Source organism: Pseudorca crassidens, chromosome 2 (genome assembly GCF_039906515.1).
Source record: "Pseudorca crassidens isolate mPseCra1 chromosome 2, mPseCra1.hap1, whole genome shotgun sequence".
Classification (NCBI taxonomy): Eukaryota; Metazoa; Chordata; class Mammalia; order Artiodactyla; family Delphinidae; genus Pseudorca; species Pseudorca crassidens.
In genome coordinates this window covers 32206023-32223101 of record NC_090297.1, presented here as the reverse complement: position 1 = coordinate 32223101, position 17079 = coordinate 32206023, and the positions used below count along the sequence as shown (strand labels likewise).

Genomic DNA, 17079 nt, shown 5'->3' with positions numbered 1-17079 from the left:
GAGAAATATTTAAAGGGATCATCTTAAGTGTTGCTGAGCAGGCAATGATGGGTAGATTTGGAACTGTGAGGCAGTACATTGAAAACTGGCACAGAGGCTAACTGGATTGTTTAGTAGATAGTTTTTGATAAATTGGCTCACTATATGGAGAAAAATACTAGATCTCTATTTAACACCCTATATAAAGGTGAGTTCCAAATGGGTTAAACACCTAAACATAAAAGGTAAAGTTATGGGGCTTCCCTGGTGGCGCAGTAGTTGAGAGTCCGCCTGCTGATGCAGGGGACACGGGTTCGTGCCCTGGTCCGGGAAGATCCCATATGCCGCGGAGCGGCTGGGCCCTGTGAGCCATGGCCGCTGAGCCTGCGCGTCCGGAGCCTGTATTCCACAATGGGAGAGGCCACAGCAGTGAGGGGCCTGCGTACCGCAAAAAAAAAAAAAAAAGATAAAGTTATGAATTTAATAAGAAAAAAATTAGGAAGATATTTTGTAACCTAGAGGCAGAACAGAAATTGTTTTCTAAACTTCAAAAAAGTGTAACTTGAGGTAAAAAAGAAAAATTAATGGATTTGATTACATTAAATCAAGATTCTTTTTGGCTCAATAAAGGACTGTATAGACAAAGTCAAAAGAGAGATGACAAAATGGGAAAAGATATTTTCCTTGTCTCACACCAATAAGAGATTATTAACTAGAACAGGATTTGGCAAACTCTTTCTGTAAAAGACCAAATAGTGAAAATTTAAGCTGGCTTTGTAGTCCAGATGATCTTTGACACAACTATTCACCTCTACTGTTGTAGTAGGAAAGCAGCCATATACAGTAAGTGAATGGGTGTGACTGTGTTCTAATAAAACTTTATTTACGAAAACCAAAGGTGTGCCACATTTGGTCTATGGGCTACAGTTTACTGGTCCTTAATCTAGAAAAGACAAGGAACTCCTGCATACTAACAAAAAAAATACAGCAATTTTTTTCAACGTTTAAAATGGAAAGGGGACTTCCCTGGCGGCATAGTGTTTAAGAATCCGCCTGCCAATCCAGGGGACACAAGTTCGAGCCCTGGTCTGGGAAGATGCCACATGCTGCGGAGCAACTATGCCTGTGCACCACAACTACTGAGCCTGCATGCCACAACTACTGAAGCCCAAGTGCCTAGAGCCTGTGCTCCGCAACAAGAGAAACCACCACAATGAGAAGCCCGCACACAGCAAGGAAGAGTAGCCCCCGCTCGCCACAACTAGAGAAAGCCCACGCGAGCAATGAAGACCCAACGCGCCAAAAATAAATAAATAAATAAACTTTTATTTTATTAGACTTGAGATGTCAGGATTTGTTAAACTACCACCATACATTAGCTCATAAAATAAGTTTTAGGAGACTTTAACTTTCTACGTTATGCATTTAGGTATTGTTTATATTTTGTAGAATTTTATACGGCATTTATAATTAGCCTTGTATACAATATAAATTTTTTTTAATTAATGTTCTGTAGCTTATAACCAATTCTTTCTCCTTATTCTCTGAGTAATTCCTTCTTGCGTTTTGGTAGAAAATGCAAAGTTGGATGGTGTTACCAAATGGCTGACTGTCCAAGATCTATAAGTATAGAAGTCAGCTTGCTATCTTTCTGGTTTTCTTTATAGAGATATAATCCACATAGTATAAAATTCACCCTTCTAAGTGTACAATTCAGTCATTTTTAGTATATTTAAGAGAGTTTGCAGCCATCACTACTACCTAATTCCAGAACATTTTCATCACCCCAAGTAGAAACCCCATACTGGGACTTCCCTGGCGGTCCAATGATTTAAGACTCCACGCAGGGGGGAACGGGTTCGATCCTGGTTGGGGAACTAGATCCCACATGCTGTGCGGCCAAAAAAAAGAAAAAGCCCCACACCCCTTAGCAGTCATCCCCCATGACTCCCACCCAGCATCTGACAACCACTAAGCTGCTTCCTGTCCATGAATTTGCTTATTCTGATTTTTTTTTTTTTTTGGCCACACTCAGCGTGGCATGCAGGATGTCATTTTCCTGACCAGGGATCGAACCCGCACCCACTGCAGTGGAAGCACAGAGTTTTCACCTCTGGATCGCCAGGGAAGTCCCTGAGCATTTCATACAAATGGAATCATACAACATGTGGCCTTTTGCATCTGGCTTCTTTCACTAAGCAGAATGTTTTTGAGGTTTATCCATGTTGCAGCATATATCAGTAGTTCATTCTTTTTTGTAGCTGAATATTATTGCATTTATGGATGTACCATATTTTGTTCATTCATTCATCAGTTAATGGACATTTGTTTTTTTCCCACTTTTTGGCTATTATGAATAATGCTGCTATATCTTTTTTAAATTTTTTAAAAATTATTATTATTACTGACTCTTGGCTGTGTTGGGTCTTTGTTGCTACGCACGGGCTTTCTCTAGTTGTGGCAAGCGGGGGCTACTCTTCATTGTAGTGCATGGGCTTCTCATTGCAGTGGCTTGTTGTGGAGAACGGGCTTTAGGCATGTGGGCTTCAGTAGTTGTGGCGCATGGGCTTAGTTGCTCTGTGGCATGTGGGATCTTCCCGGACCAGGAATCGAACCCGTGTTCCCTGAATTGGCAGGCTGATTCTTAACCACTGCCCCACCAGGGAAGTCCCAATAGTGTTGCTATGAACATTTGTGTACAAGTTGCGGTATGAACATACGTTTTCAACTTTCTTGGGTATACCTAGGAGTAAAATTGCTGGATCACTTGGCAACTCTGTGTTTAACTTTTTGAAAAACTGCTAAACTATCTTCCACAGCAGCTTCACCATTTTACATTCCCACCAGCAATGGATCAGTGTTCCAATTTCTCAATATTCTCTCTAAAACTTGTCACTGTCTCTCTTTTTTATTATAACCATCTTAGTGGGTGTGAAGTGGTATTTCATTGTTGTTTTGATTTGCACTTCCCTGATGATTAATACAATTTCTGTTCTAATGCTTATGTGTGTGTGATTGTGGTGGTAGTCATGGTATAATAATTACTTTGCTATAGTGACAAGGTATTTATGGATTGTATGTTGAAGAAAATATAAAACATAGAAAGATTTGATTCTATTCTCTCCCACATTTTCCATTCACCTGTCCTCCCCCACAACAAACAAAAAGACGCCCAATCAACTCATTTTATCTTCTTCATGTAGCAAAGCGGCTAGATTGGACATAGTTTGGGAGTCAGTATTTCTGACAAGTGAAAGTCATTAATGCCCTTCTCTCCACCTCCACATGCCTATTTAAATCTGTCTTAGTCGGCTTGAGTTGCCATAACAAAATACCATAGATTTGGGTGACTTAAAAAACAGAAATTAATTTTCTCACAATTCTAGAGGCTGGAAAGTCTAAGATCAAGGTGCCAGCCAATTCAGTTTCTAGTGAAGATCAAGGTGCCAGCTAATTCACTTTCTTGTGAGGACTCTCTTCCTGGCTTGCAGACAACCACCTTCTTGCTACCTCTTCACATGGCCTTTCCTCAGTGTATGTGTGTGGAGAGAGAGAGAATGCGAGTTCTCTGGTATCTCTTCTTAAAAGGACACTAATCCTATTGGACCATGAACCCACTTTCATGATCTCAGTTAACTTTAATGACATCTTTAGAGGCCCCATCATCAAATACAGCCATACCTGAGTTTAGGGCTTCAGTATATGAATTTCGGGGGGATATAAATAGTCAGTGTATCCTCTGATTTCCTAGGAACCTCCTGAGAATCAGTCTTGATCTATGTCCACTATTTGATTCGTACACATGCAAACTCATCTGATGGATTGGTTTAGCCCAGACTGATTGGAAGGAAATTCAACTGTGCACTTGGGGGAAAATTCAAGAGGAGGAGACTGTATGGGGCTTACGCAAAAAGCCAAATCCAGCAACAGGGACTATGAGAGGGGAGTAATAGGTCACTGCAACATCAAGGGCACCGTTCACGTCATAATCTATGTGAATGGCACTCCCTGGAGTTTTTTGTAGTGCAAAACCTATAAGGCCATATCCTAGGTAGTGGTTCTGAATATAATGTATCAGTAAGTACTGGTGCCCTTCCCGAAACCTTTTTCAGTCCAGACGCTATGGAGGTATGCCCGGGGAGGAAATTGCTATATACATGTGTTGAAAGAGCTGGATCACTAAATATCAGCTTGTTTGGGGGTCCTCTTTGCTACAAAACCATTCTAACTGAATTTAGTGTTCTTTTCTAGTGGGATTCTTCTAACTGAGCTTAACACTGAGGAATCAACTACCAAATAAATTTCTTTGGCTACAAGCAGCAGAAACCAACTCTGGCTAACTTAAGGGGGAACATCAAAGGATTTGTCGAAAGAAAATGTGAAAATTCACAAAATCAAAAAATGGTCTGAACAGTTAAGTATCAAGATAATCGGGAATCAGGGCAGTTCTGGATATGTAGGTAATAGAAACAATCAGAAAGGCCCTTCAGGATACTGCCCCAGAATGAATCAACTTGAAGAGTTTTTTGTTCTCTTGTCTCCCTCTAAAATATTCTTCCAGAGAAAGCACTTCCAAGTGGCCTAGTCAGGATTAGACGCCATCCCCTGACTAGGGAAGGGCAGAGAACCATGACTGACAGCCCCACCAAGCCAGCGTATAGCGGGGGAGGAGGCATTCTCCGAAAGGAGATAGAGGAAAACAACAGATGTCCTCTGCATTCCAACCATGGTTGCCAAGCAACGTCCTCCCACTTTTTTTTCATACCATATACAATTTTTAAATGCCTCTGCCTAACATAATGTAATTATCTCACACGCAAACAAAGAATACACTCAACTCCTTCCAAAAGGCGATAACCCATGTCCAGTTACAGCATCCATTTCTCCCCTGGTTCCATCATGATCCCCCTCCATATTTTGCAACTTGTGGACAAAATGACAAATTTAACCATCACAATTCACATCATACATGAGTCTAGGGGAAGGGAGAAGGAAAGAGAAGGATAATTACTTTCTAAATATATCTGACTTTCTGCATATTACTCTATGTCAGCTTGAGAAGGAAAAACCCAGTTTTCCTCCTGTGTTTCTCCTTTACTTTCATACCACTAACACACTCAAAACATTTCTGACACCAGATGTGTGGGGTTTATCCCCACAACAAGCAATTCTCTGTGATGCTAGCTGGATCTCCTACAGTCTAACTCAATCCTGACACCATCTACCTGCAGTTAGCTTCAGATTCCATAGGTTAAGGGCTCAGTCCTACAAGACTTCTCCTCCCCCCATACTTCGTCTGCCAATTGCAAGTCCAGGTTGTCACCTGTGCTTCTGGCCAGCTGGCTGTCAGTTGGAGGTTCCCATGACCTCCTCATTGGGTTTGATTAATTTACTAGAGTGGCTCACAGGACTCAGGAAAACTGTTCGCTTACTGTTTACCAGTTTATTATAAAAGGTATGATAAAGGACACAGATGAACATCCAGATAGAAGAGATGCACAGAGCAAAGCACCAGGGAAGAGGCACAGACCTTCCATGCCCCCTTTGGGCATGCCCCTCTCCCTATATCTCCACATGTTCACCAACCTGGAAGCACTCAGAACCTCATACTATTGGGATTTTTATGGAGGCTTCATCACATAGATGTGATCAATTATTAACTCCATTTCAAGCCCCTCTTTCCTCTCTAGAGAGTGGAAGGTCAAACTGAAAATTCCAAGATTCTAATCATGGCTTGGTCTTTCTGGTGACCAGCCCCCATCCAGGAGCCCACTGAGTCACCTCATTAGAACAAAGGCATTACTATCACTCAGGAAATTCCAAGGAACTCTGTGTCAGGACCTGGGGTCAAAGAGCAAATATTAGAATGAAAGATCCTCCTGGTGCTTTTATTAATTAGGAATTAATTAATTCCTTGAGATTAGGAAATTACAAGGGTTTTAGAGCTCTGTATCAAGAACCAGGGGCAGAGAACAGTATATATATTTTCTGTTATCTCACAAAGTTATATCTAAATAAAAGAGAAAAAATATCCATGGCACAGCAAGGAAGGAAACGTAAGTAGAGGCAGCAGTCCTCGCTTAATGGAGCTGATTGTGGTATTTATGACTTCTCTCCTCTCCCACCAGTCCAGATTGTCTTGTCATTGGCCAGCACCTTGGTTGGACCAGTGCTTTGCCAGGTGGGTTGTGGTAGTCAGCCTTCAAGGTAGCACCCAGTGATTCTCACCCCTGGGGTTCATGTCCTTGTTTAGTCCTTTCCCACATTGAATAGATCCTAGAATATTTTAGATTATTGGGATTGAGCCTTCCCCCAGGGTAGCTACATCATCTGCTCTCATGCTTACCACTCTGGTTTTCAGCTCTCTCTTTACTTTGGACCCTGGAAATTACTCTTTCATCTTACCAGTTCAGTTATGCATTTCCTTAAATTTTAGTCAGCATTTCTAAGTGTTTATCATCTGAATATTTTCAGGTTATCTAGTATTCCAGATTGCTGAAGTTGAAAGTTGCCATATGTTTATATTTCTATCTCCCCAACTAGACTACAAGCTCCACAGAGACAAGGAAGATGTTCTGTTCATAATTATGTTCAATAATTTTGCAATGTGCCTGGTACATAATAGACATTCATTACATGTTTGTTAAATGAGCACATGTAACCAGGGAAGGAATGGATGCCATAACTGGACATAGATTTTCTCCTTTTGGAAGGAGTTGAGTGCATTTTTTGTTTGCATGTGAGATTATTAGTAATTTATTAATCAATCAATTAATGAGAAGACATGTAAAAGACTTTCCCCATATTTAAAAAATTTATTTATTTGATTAATTTATTTTTGGCTGCGTTGGGTCTTCATTGCTATGCATGGGCTTTCTCTAGTTGCGGCGAGCGGGGGCTACTCTTCATTGCAGTAGCTTCTCTTGTTGAAGAGCACAGGCTCTAGGCAAGCGGGCTTCAGTAGTTGCAGCGCACTGGCTTCAGTAGTTGTGGCGCACGGACTTAGTTGCTCCGCGGCATGTGGGATCCTCCCAGACCAGGGATCGAACCCGTGTCCCCTGCCTCGGCAGGCAGACTCTCAACACTGCGCCACCAAAGAAGCCCCGGCATTTGTTTTTATAGAGCTTGTTCTTTAATGGATGGATATTTTAGTGAATGACTTGAAATTTTTCATTGTTTAGAATAGCTGTTCCATAGTCTGTGGAGCTTGACTTGATCAATTTCATGATCAAAAGAGAATTCTTGATTCTTTTTTTCTACACTTGCCCCCATCTTCCCCTTTTCTGAAATCTTATCTAGTAGTTCAGGCCAAAACCTTAGGAAGCAATTGCGAATCCTCTTTTCCTTCCCATCCTACAGCCCTCACCCCACATCCAATTCATTAGCAATCCTGTTGACTCTCCTTTTTAAAGACTCTAACCTCTTCTCTGAAGTCCTACCTATCAAGTCTAAACCCCCATCATTTCTTGCCTAGACTACTGCAGAGCCCCCAACTCACCTGCCTGCTATCACTCACGTCCCCACTATCAGTTCTCCACACAACAGCCAGAAAGAACTTTTCAAAATATAAATCAGATCACATCAGATATACAGTCATGGGCTAATTTAAAAGGCAACTGGAAAACATATTCTCTTGTGTCATCCCTGGCTATGTTGTAGGAAGCCAGGGGCCATCTCAAAAAAATGGTGTGACTTTCCATCCCTAACAAATAAAAAAAAAAAAAAAAAAGAGGGAAGTGTTGCTGCCTGAGAACTTTATGGGAAGTTAGAAATTGCAGAGCTTGGCCTGATCATCTTGGCTGTCCTCTATCCTTCATTGTGCAGCTAGCGCAAACAACCTCTGAGCAATCAGCACGAGAATGCTGAAAAGATAGTCACAATTACCTGATGTTTTCCAGATACATCCCTGCTGTTCTACTTGCTTCTCTCATTACAAAGTTGACCTTTGATGAGCTAGTGAAAGGCTAGTTCCTATGATGGCCCAGGGTTGCTGCTCTGATGTTACGCCATCACTCGGCAGGAATGAACATGATGGATTTTGATCCTTTTCTATGATGCCTTCCAGAAGGACCAATGGCCAGAAATACAGTGGGCAGAAAAATGTTCTCTGACTCAGGTCAAAATAGACACACATTTAACATAAAATTAATGAAGCTTAAGATTTAGAACCCCTTCCTTGTGTGAGAGCCTTCCAAAATCCTGTACCCAATTTTGTGTTCATACTTATGTATTCTTTTGCTCCCCGCCATTTGCAACAAAGTTTACAACCCTTATTCCCAGGTTTTGTGACAGCTACCAGGAAAAGGAGATTCAGGTATGATATGAGCTCATATCATATGATGATATGAGCTGGGGGAAAAGAGCAGCAAATACTGTGTCCCTGGGACCTTCTATTTTGCTGACACCCTGAGAGAACTTCTGTCCCAACCATTCTAAGCCACTCAACATCCACACCCTTAACTCAGCAATCAGCACTTTTTGTCATTCCCGAGAATCCTGGCAGATTGCCAGCTGTGCGGTCATCCGTGAGACCCCATTGAAAAAAAAATGATCCTAAATATCTTTATTAGGAATTTCTATGTCAGCTTGACTATCTCTTCTCCACAGAACAGAGAGAGACCAGTTTGTAATAGGTAGTTCCACTTGGCCCTCCCTCTCTACCATCTAAGATACGAATTGTGATTCACTGAAGTCTGGGCAGGATGTATCAGTATTTGAACTTCTTGGAACACAGCAGACTCTCTGACTTATTAAACTTAACTAGAAGTAAGATTTTTTGCTTTGATCTCTGTCCCCAAGTCATGGACAATCAAAATACTCTGGATTTGCATTGACTTCGATAGCTCCATCTTTAGGCAAAATTGCACAAAGTGACTTAACTTGTGTCAGTCAGCACTTCCCCACTTCCCCTCTCCTTCATCATCTCCAACGCAGGACATTGAAGTCTCACTGAGTTATATTTATACTAATAATTTTTTAATGTTTAAGAACCACCATTTAAAAAAGCACCCAGGGCTTCCCTGGTGGCGCAGTGGTTGAGAGTCCACCTGCTGATGCAGGGGACACGGGTTCGTGCCCTGGTCCGGGAAGATCCTACATGCCACGGAGCGGCTAGGCCCGTGAGCCATGGCCGCTGAGCCTGTGCGTCCGGAGCCTGTGCTCCACAACGGGAGAGGCCACAACACTGAGAGGTCTGCGTACCGAAAAAAAAAAAAAAAAAAGTACCCAGTAAAACTATATAATCCTCAGGGCCCACAAAACTGATCTTTGTCTTCAGGGAGTGGCAATTTGAAGGCTTCATTATTGAGAGACCTTAATTTCTATTTAAAGATCAAGTTAATAGAAGATCAGTGTATTTCTGACTAAGCTAGATATGCAGAATATTTCATATTTCCCAGCCATGTGGAGGTCCAGGTAACAACTCAAGTTTTCAGTCTGGCTTAAAAAAAAAAAAAAAATCACTCTACTTCAACTTTACCTGATATTCTATGCCTCCTATTTACTAAGCATCACATTACCCAGGAGGTTCACCAGGATTTCATGGTAAATGAAGCTAACATTTTTTTCCCCCTTAGGTTCTCACAACTGTACCACATGTATGGTGTTATACGAAGGGTGGATTCCATTAAATATAAGACCCCCCCATGTTGCAGATTCAGAGTTGGGGAGAGCTGAATTGGTCTGCATAATAGAGGAAGGCAAATTGGAGTACAGAAGGTAATTCTAGAGGGAGGGATATATAGGAAAGGGAGAGTGAGGGGAGCCAGCAAAATTCTGGAAGACTGAATGTACATGGGGTTAAATGTCAGTGAGAAACCCATAGAATGGCAGGATAACTGAAGAGAATTTTAAGACTGGGAGACTCCCCAGGCTTCCCTGGTGGCGCAGTGGTTAAGAATCCGCCTGTCAATGCAGGGGACACGGGTTCAAGCCCTGGTCTGGGAAGATCCCACATGCCGCAGAGCAACTAAGCCCATGAGCCACAACGATTGAGCCTGTACTCTAGAGCCCGCGAGCCACAACTACTGAGCCCGCATGCCACAACTACTGAAGTCCACGCACCTAGAGCCCCTACTCCGCAACGAGAAGCCACCACAATGAGAAGCCAGCACACCGCAACAAAGCGTAGGCCCCGATCACCACAACTAGAGAAAGCCCATGTGCATCAACAAAGACCCAACACAGCCAAAAATAAATAAATAAATAAAAAAGATTGGGGGACTTCCGTTGTGGCCCAGTGGCTAAGACTCTGAGCTCCCAATGCAGGGGACCCAGGTTTGATCCCTGGTCAGGGAACTAGATCCCGCATGCCGCAACTAAGACCCGGCGCAGCCAAATAAACAAATATTTAAGATTGGAGCTTTCCCTTCTTCAATGTAAATACTTCCCTGCCTGCCTCTAATCTTATACCTACTACTCAAATTAATGTTTAGTATGAGTAGTTTTTGTAAAACTTGGAGAAAGAAGTGAGGTCATACATGTAGAAGGGATCAGAAACCTAGCGGGATAACCTGAGAATGTAATCCCTAGGAACTCACAGGATTCTTAGGAAGGCTGTGGATTTCCTTCACAGGGTTTGGGATTGGAGGCTAGAGGCAATTGCTGGTCTGTTTGTTTTGTTTTTTACTTTTTTTTTTTTTTTTGCGGTACGCGGGCCTCTCACTGTTGTGGCCTCTCCCGTTGCGGAGCACAGGCTCCGGACGCGCAGGCTCAGCGGCCATGGCTCACGGGCCCAGCCGCTCCGCGGCATGTGGGATCTTCCCAGACCGGGGCACGAACCCGTGTCCCCTGCATCGGCAGGCGGACTCTCAACCACTGCGCCACCAGGGAAGCCCTGTTTTTCACTTTTTAAAAATATTTATTTATTTATTTATTTTTGTAGAGGCAATTTTACGTAATCTCAGAGGGTAGGGAACCGGGCTGCATGCTTGGCCTCTCCTTTTCTCATCCTACCAGGTGTGTCTTGAGATGAGGGGAGAGCTCTGGGCATCACCCTTGTTTGGGCTCGTCTGTCCTCTCAGCAGACCTTCCTTGCAGCTCACTAGTCTACATTGAGGAGTGGCAATCAGGGTTGCTGAGTGTAGCCTTGGAGACCATGAACGCGTGTAAGGTGTGCAGCTCACACTCCACTCACCGAACCCTGCACCCTGGCACAGAGCTGCATCCACTCAGAGAGGGGGCGCCCTTTACTAATTTCCTCTAAGGGGCTCTTTTAGATTAGATTAGAGGTGGCCTGCTGCCACTGACTGGGTCAGAACAGGAAGGGGAAACCTACCCCTCCCATACTTGTCCTAGTGGCCTACCTTCCCTTAGAGGTTTGTACAATTCTCTGCTCTTGGGTTTCACTAATTGTTCCTGACTTAGCTACCTCACCTCCTCTACCCCCGTAATTTGCAAGGCCACCTCTCTCACAATGGGTAGGACTTCTATCTGCAATGCAGAACAGTTTTATTTTCCTTCTTTGATCCTTGGCCTCCCAAACTGTGTTCACTCAGGCCACTGGGAATAGTGAGCAAGGCTATTGAAGAGCCAGGTACTTCTTAATGGCTTTTCCTTTTTCTACAAAGACACAAAGGCCCTGCCAAAGCTTTGAAACTAAACCCTTAGACTCCTCCCATCTGTGCCTGTGTGTGTTACATCAAAAGGAGCCTAGTAAAAGGGAGAAAGAAGGGGACAAAGAGGGTGGTTTTCTTTTTCTAGTTATAACTGTTTGCATTTTCTGATTTTTCTGAAATGAGTACACAGAGGTTCAGGGAGCTTATATAACTTGCCTGAGGTCACATAGTCAGTAAGCGGTGACCTGGATGTCGATCCCATCCCAGGACTTCAGGTTGCATGGAAGGCTCTTTCCACTATAACTGAGCTGTCCCTGGAAGATTGAGGCTGGCTGCCAGGCTTGGAGAAGGAAGAGATTTTTCCGTAAGGACAGAGACATATTACTGTCCCTGAGCTGGTGAAAAAGGACCTAAATATCTCTATAGTCCAGCAAGTGAACGTACCGCCTCCAAGTGATTGGAGAGCAGTCATTTCCAGATTCTAGCTGGGCTAATAGGGTCTCTCTCTCTCTCTCTCTCTCTCTCTCTCTCCCTCTCTCTCTCTCTCTCTCTCTCAGGGAAATCCATAATTAGAATCAGGAGTGTCCAACAAATCAGCGGAGGTCACTTGAACAGAGAAATATGCTTCAGAGCTATGGGTTGGTCGTCTTCTACCTGCCAGTGGAACAAAATGCTGTGCAAAGTTATGCAGAGAGTCACATGAGGGAAAGACACAGGACAATTCCTAATGTCTTTAGTTCCTGGATCCAGTGAATTCCTACTTTGTTTGGGAGGCCAAAGAACTTGGGACAAAGGCCAGTACATCCAAACTGTAAATCGATTGCCATTTATCACACATTTTCATGAAACAAGAGGCCAAATAGCTTAATGGCTCAAAGCCCCGACAAGGACACAGACTTCCTGGGTAAGTTTCTTAGTATCTGTTTCCCCAAATGTAAGATATAAATGGTACCTTTCTCATATGATTTTTGATGATTCAATGAGTGGCTATATGAAAAGTCTTCAGAATAACGACTGGAACATAGAAAGTACTGTATAAATGTTAGCTATGACTCAAATTTGTTTTCTTCTTCTTTCTCCCATTTTATAAATGGGGAAAGTAAGACCCCGAAAGTCAAGGGTTTTGTCCAAGGCCATGTAGTAATCCCATAGTTAGGCTAGGCCTAGAACTAAAGTCTTCCAATCCTATGTGCAATATTTAATTCATCACCCTAAATGTTCTGCAACCAACCACCAGTGCAGAGTTTCCCTGGGAAAAATGTTAGAACAAAAGCCTTGAGGGTATTATGAAAGCTGATGAGAAACAGCTCTCTTGCTCTGCTCCCAACTGGAGAACTAGGCTACCGCAACTTGGCCTGCCCAGCTGGGCCTCCATGCCTGTATAATCGAGGGAGAAGAAGAGGGCTTGGTAATGATAATACAAGATTTTGAGAAGTATCTTGCAAAGAATCCTGCAGCCAAAAATATGTCTGCTGATGTTTAGGCAATCAGGAAGTGCAGAAATCATAAGGAACCAACACCAATGATCTCAGTTACCAGAGACACAAAGTGGGTAATTCACAGGAGGACGCCTGAAGCTACACTCCAAACCTCCACCTGCCACCTGCAGAAGCCCTAGCCTGGTCACCACTGACAGAGTAATAATGGTCTCTCCTTTCCTCTGCTTTGAAAATCTCACACGTGCACCTCTCATTTGCAGGACACAACCCAGAACTGTGCTGTCGAGGGAATCTGGGAAACATAGTCTTGAGGCTTCCAGCCTCCAAAATATAGGGGAAGTGAGGATGAATCTTAGAAGGAAGTGAGAATGGTGCTGAGATGCCAACAATCTGATATGGTCTACCCCTTTGCCTAGTCAGTGAAATTCATATACATTCTTCTGTCCATATTTAACTTTCAAAGAACAGTAATGTTTTCCTTAATACAATGTAACTATCCCTCATATGAGTAGGGATGTTGTTATAGGCTGAATTGTGTTTCTCCAAAATTCATATGTTGAAGCTCAATCCCCAGTACCTCAGAACGGACTACTTTGAAAGAGGTGTTTAAGTTAAAAGAGACTGTTCGGATGGGCCCTAATCCAATCTGACTGGCCTCCTTACAGGAAGAAGGAATTTGGAGACACAGAGATACCAGAGGTTCCCATTTCGCTTAGAACTTTGCATGGTTTTGAGTAGAGGCGGGAGCTGATCTAACTCACATTTTTTAAGTGATCTCACTGGCTGCCATGTTGCAGATAGAAAGTAGAGGCCAGGGTGGAAACAGGGAGACCCTTTTGGAGGCTGTTGTAACAGTTTGGGGAGATGACAATGGCTTGGACCAAAGTGGTGGTGGGGACGGTAAAATTGATCAGATTGGAATGTATTTCGGAGGTGGAGCCAACTGAATTGATGATGGATCCCATGTGGAGCATGAGAAAAAGAGAGGTGTTGGGAATGATTCTAATATTTTTGGCCTGAACAACTAGAAGAATTAAATTGTTACTAAACTAAAATAAATCTTGGGACTTCTCTGGTGGCGTAGTGGTTAAGAATCCACCTGCCAATGCAGGGGACATAGGTTCAAGCCCTGGTCTGGGACGATCCCACATGCCTCGGAGCAACTAAGCCCATGCACCACAACTGCTGAGCCTGCACTCTAGAGCCCACGAGCTGTAACTACTGAGCCCGTGTGTCACAACTATTAAAGCCCGCACGCCTAGAGCCCATGCTCCGCAGCAAGAGAAGCCACTGCAATGAGAAGCATGCGCACCACCATGAAGAGAAAGCCCATGCGCAGCAACGAAGACACAATGCAGCCAAAAAAAAAAAAAAATCTGGGGGAGGAGAAGGTTGGAGGTGCCTGCATTCAGGAGTAGCTTCAAGGTTTTGGTTGTAACATGTAAACTCTGAGGTGCCAGTTAGTGATGTAAACAGAGACATGAAGTAGAAATTTAATCTACAAGTGTACACTCAGGAGAGAGGATGAGACAATGAATAATTTGGAAGCCGTCAGTGTACTTAAATCCATGAGACCAGAGGAGATCACTTAAGCCAATGATTCTCCAACAGGATGATCCACCCACTAGAAAAAATTTTGGAAAATTGCCAGGACGTTTTTGCTGGGGGAGGTTATGTATTCATGATTAGGGTGGGGCGCACTATGAGGCTTTAGTGGGTGGGGCCGGGGCTCCTCGGCATCCTGCAATGCACGGGACAGTCCTGCATAACAGAAATTGTCCCGCATTCCATATGATTTTCAAATGTTCTATCAGGGGCTTCCCTGGTGGCGCAGTGGTTGAGAGTCCACCTGCCAATGCAGGGAACATGGGTTCGTGGCCCGGTCTGGGAAGATCCCACATGCCGCGGAGCGGCTGGACCTGTGAGCCATGGCTGCTGGGCCTGCGCGTCTGGAGCCTGTGCTCCACAACGGGAGAGGCCACAACAGTGAGAGGCTCGCGTACCGCAAATAAATTAATTAGTTAATTAAAAATGTTCTATCAGACATTCATCTGGTAAAAAATATGTTTATTATTTATCTCAACATAGAGCCTAAATCTATTCTCCACATAAACACCGAGTATTCGGGGTATTGTTTTAATATACACCAAGTTTCCCAGGAACGCCATTTCCATGTAATTGATGCAAGAGGGTGCTTGGTCTTGATTCGAAAATCAGCAACATGGCTTCTCTCTGTATTTGAGATGCCACTCCAGTTCTCCTGGGTCAGTCTGCATGTGCCTCTTTGGCAGACACAGTGATTCTAGGAACGGCTGCAAGCATCTGATGATTCCATTAGGGCTTCTGGTGAAGTTGTGCAAAATTTTTGCATATTCAAATATATAATACTTTATACATTAGTTTCCTCTTGTTTTTCCTTGTAATACAGGAAATTCAATTCATTATTTTGAAATGATGTGTGTAGACTGCTTTGAGGGATATACTTCATTTGTCCCTCTCGACCCGATCTACTCTCTGCTCTACTGCACCCTGCTACCTGCCCCAGGAGGCCAACTTTCATAAATGACATCAACCAGCCCCCTTGCCCAGTGGCTTCCTGTGGGGTTCAGCCAGAGGGAGATACCACTCCCTCCTCTTGGTCCTTCAGGCCCAGGGATGGCAGACACGTCCTCTAGTGCTTCCTCATTTCTTGTTGGTTCCCTTCACTTTGCCCAACCTTTGTCAATAATCCCTTTATAAAACTGGCCTTGATTGGACTCGGCTTGAGTGTGCCATCTGTTTCCTGCCAGACCCTAACTAATACAGTAGCTACATTATTTCTCAATTTCATTTCAGGACAGTAAAGGGCAAATTACAAAAGATTTGTTATAAAAAAGGAATAAATCCAGAATGTGGAACATTCTACAGGGCAATTGAGCTGGTTTCTGCAATAAGTCAATGATATGAAAAATAAAGGGAAGAGGAGGACTGCTGGCAATGAATAAAGTTGAAAGGATACGGCAGCAAAATATAATGTGAAGACCTGTTTGGATCCAAGTTTGAACAAATCCACTGTAATAACACATATCTGAGACATTAGGGAAAGTGTAATTATGGACTGGATTTTAAATGATACCAAAGAACTATTTTAAATGCTGTTAGGTATGGTCCCGGCATTGTGGTTTTGCAAGACAATGGCCCATGTCTTTAAGAAATGCATACCAGGGGTTTCCCTGGTGGCGCAGTGGTTGGGGGTCCACCTGCCGATGCGGGGGATGCGAGTTCGTGCCCTGGTCCAGGAGGATCCCGCGTGCCGCAGAGCGGCTGGGCCCATGAGCCATGGCTGCTGAGCCTGCGCGTCCGGAGCCTGTGCTCCACAGCCGGAGAGACCGCAGCGGTGAGAGGCCCACGTACAGCAAAAAAAAAAAAAAAAAAGAAATGCATACCGATCTTGCTTGAATTACAAAAGAAAGAGAGAAAAAGAAAAAAAGAAATGCATACTGAAGTAGGTAGGAGTGAAATGACTGGTGTCTGGGGATTTGCTTTCAAATCCCAGACTTCTGCAAAGAAAAAGAGAAAAAGGGATAGATAAAGCAAATGGGGAGAAGTATTGTTGAATATTGAACCCAGGTAATAGATATATGGGAATACATTGTACTATTCTCTCCACTTTCGTTTGTATGTTTGACATTATTTATGATAAAACATTTAAAAAATAAATTAAATTAAATTAAAAGGGAGTATTGGATCTGATAGCGTTGAGAGCCATCGACCAAGTGTAGACAAGAGAAGAGGTCTGAGACTGGGTCCTGGGCACTTCAGGTAGAGGTTGGGAAGATGGGAGGAAAGCCCCAGAGGGAAAAAGAGAACAAACAGAGAAGAGTGTCCCTGTGAGGTCAAATGAGTTTCAAGGAGGAAGTGATCATCTGGGCTGTAGATAAGCAAGTAAGAGGGCAACTGACCACTGGACTTAGCAACATGGAGGTCATTGGTGACCTTGACAAGAGCAGTTTTGGTGTAATAGTTGGGGCAAAAGCTGACCGGATTAGAGTCCAATCATCCCTCTCTCTAGATACTGCTCTTTGCTCTGCTGCCTGTTACAGCACTCCCTGCGGCTAGGGTAAGTG

At 43.5% G+C, this 17079-nt stretch overlaps 1 protein-coding gene across 2 annotated transcripts in view; it reads right to left on the bottom strand.

The window, feature by feature from the left end:
• Positions 1-17079, bottom strand: part of CAP1 (cyclase associated actin cytoskeleton regulatory protein 1) — a 359457-nt gene that overhangs the window by 50030 nt on the left and 292348 nt on the right. The gene's annotated exons all lie outside the window — the stretch shown is intronic.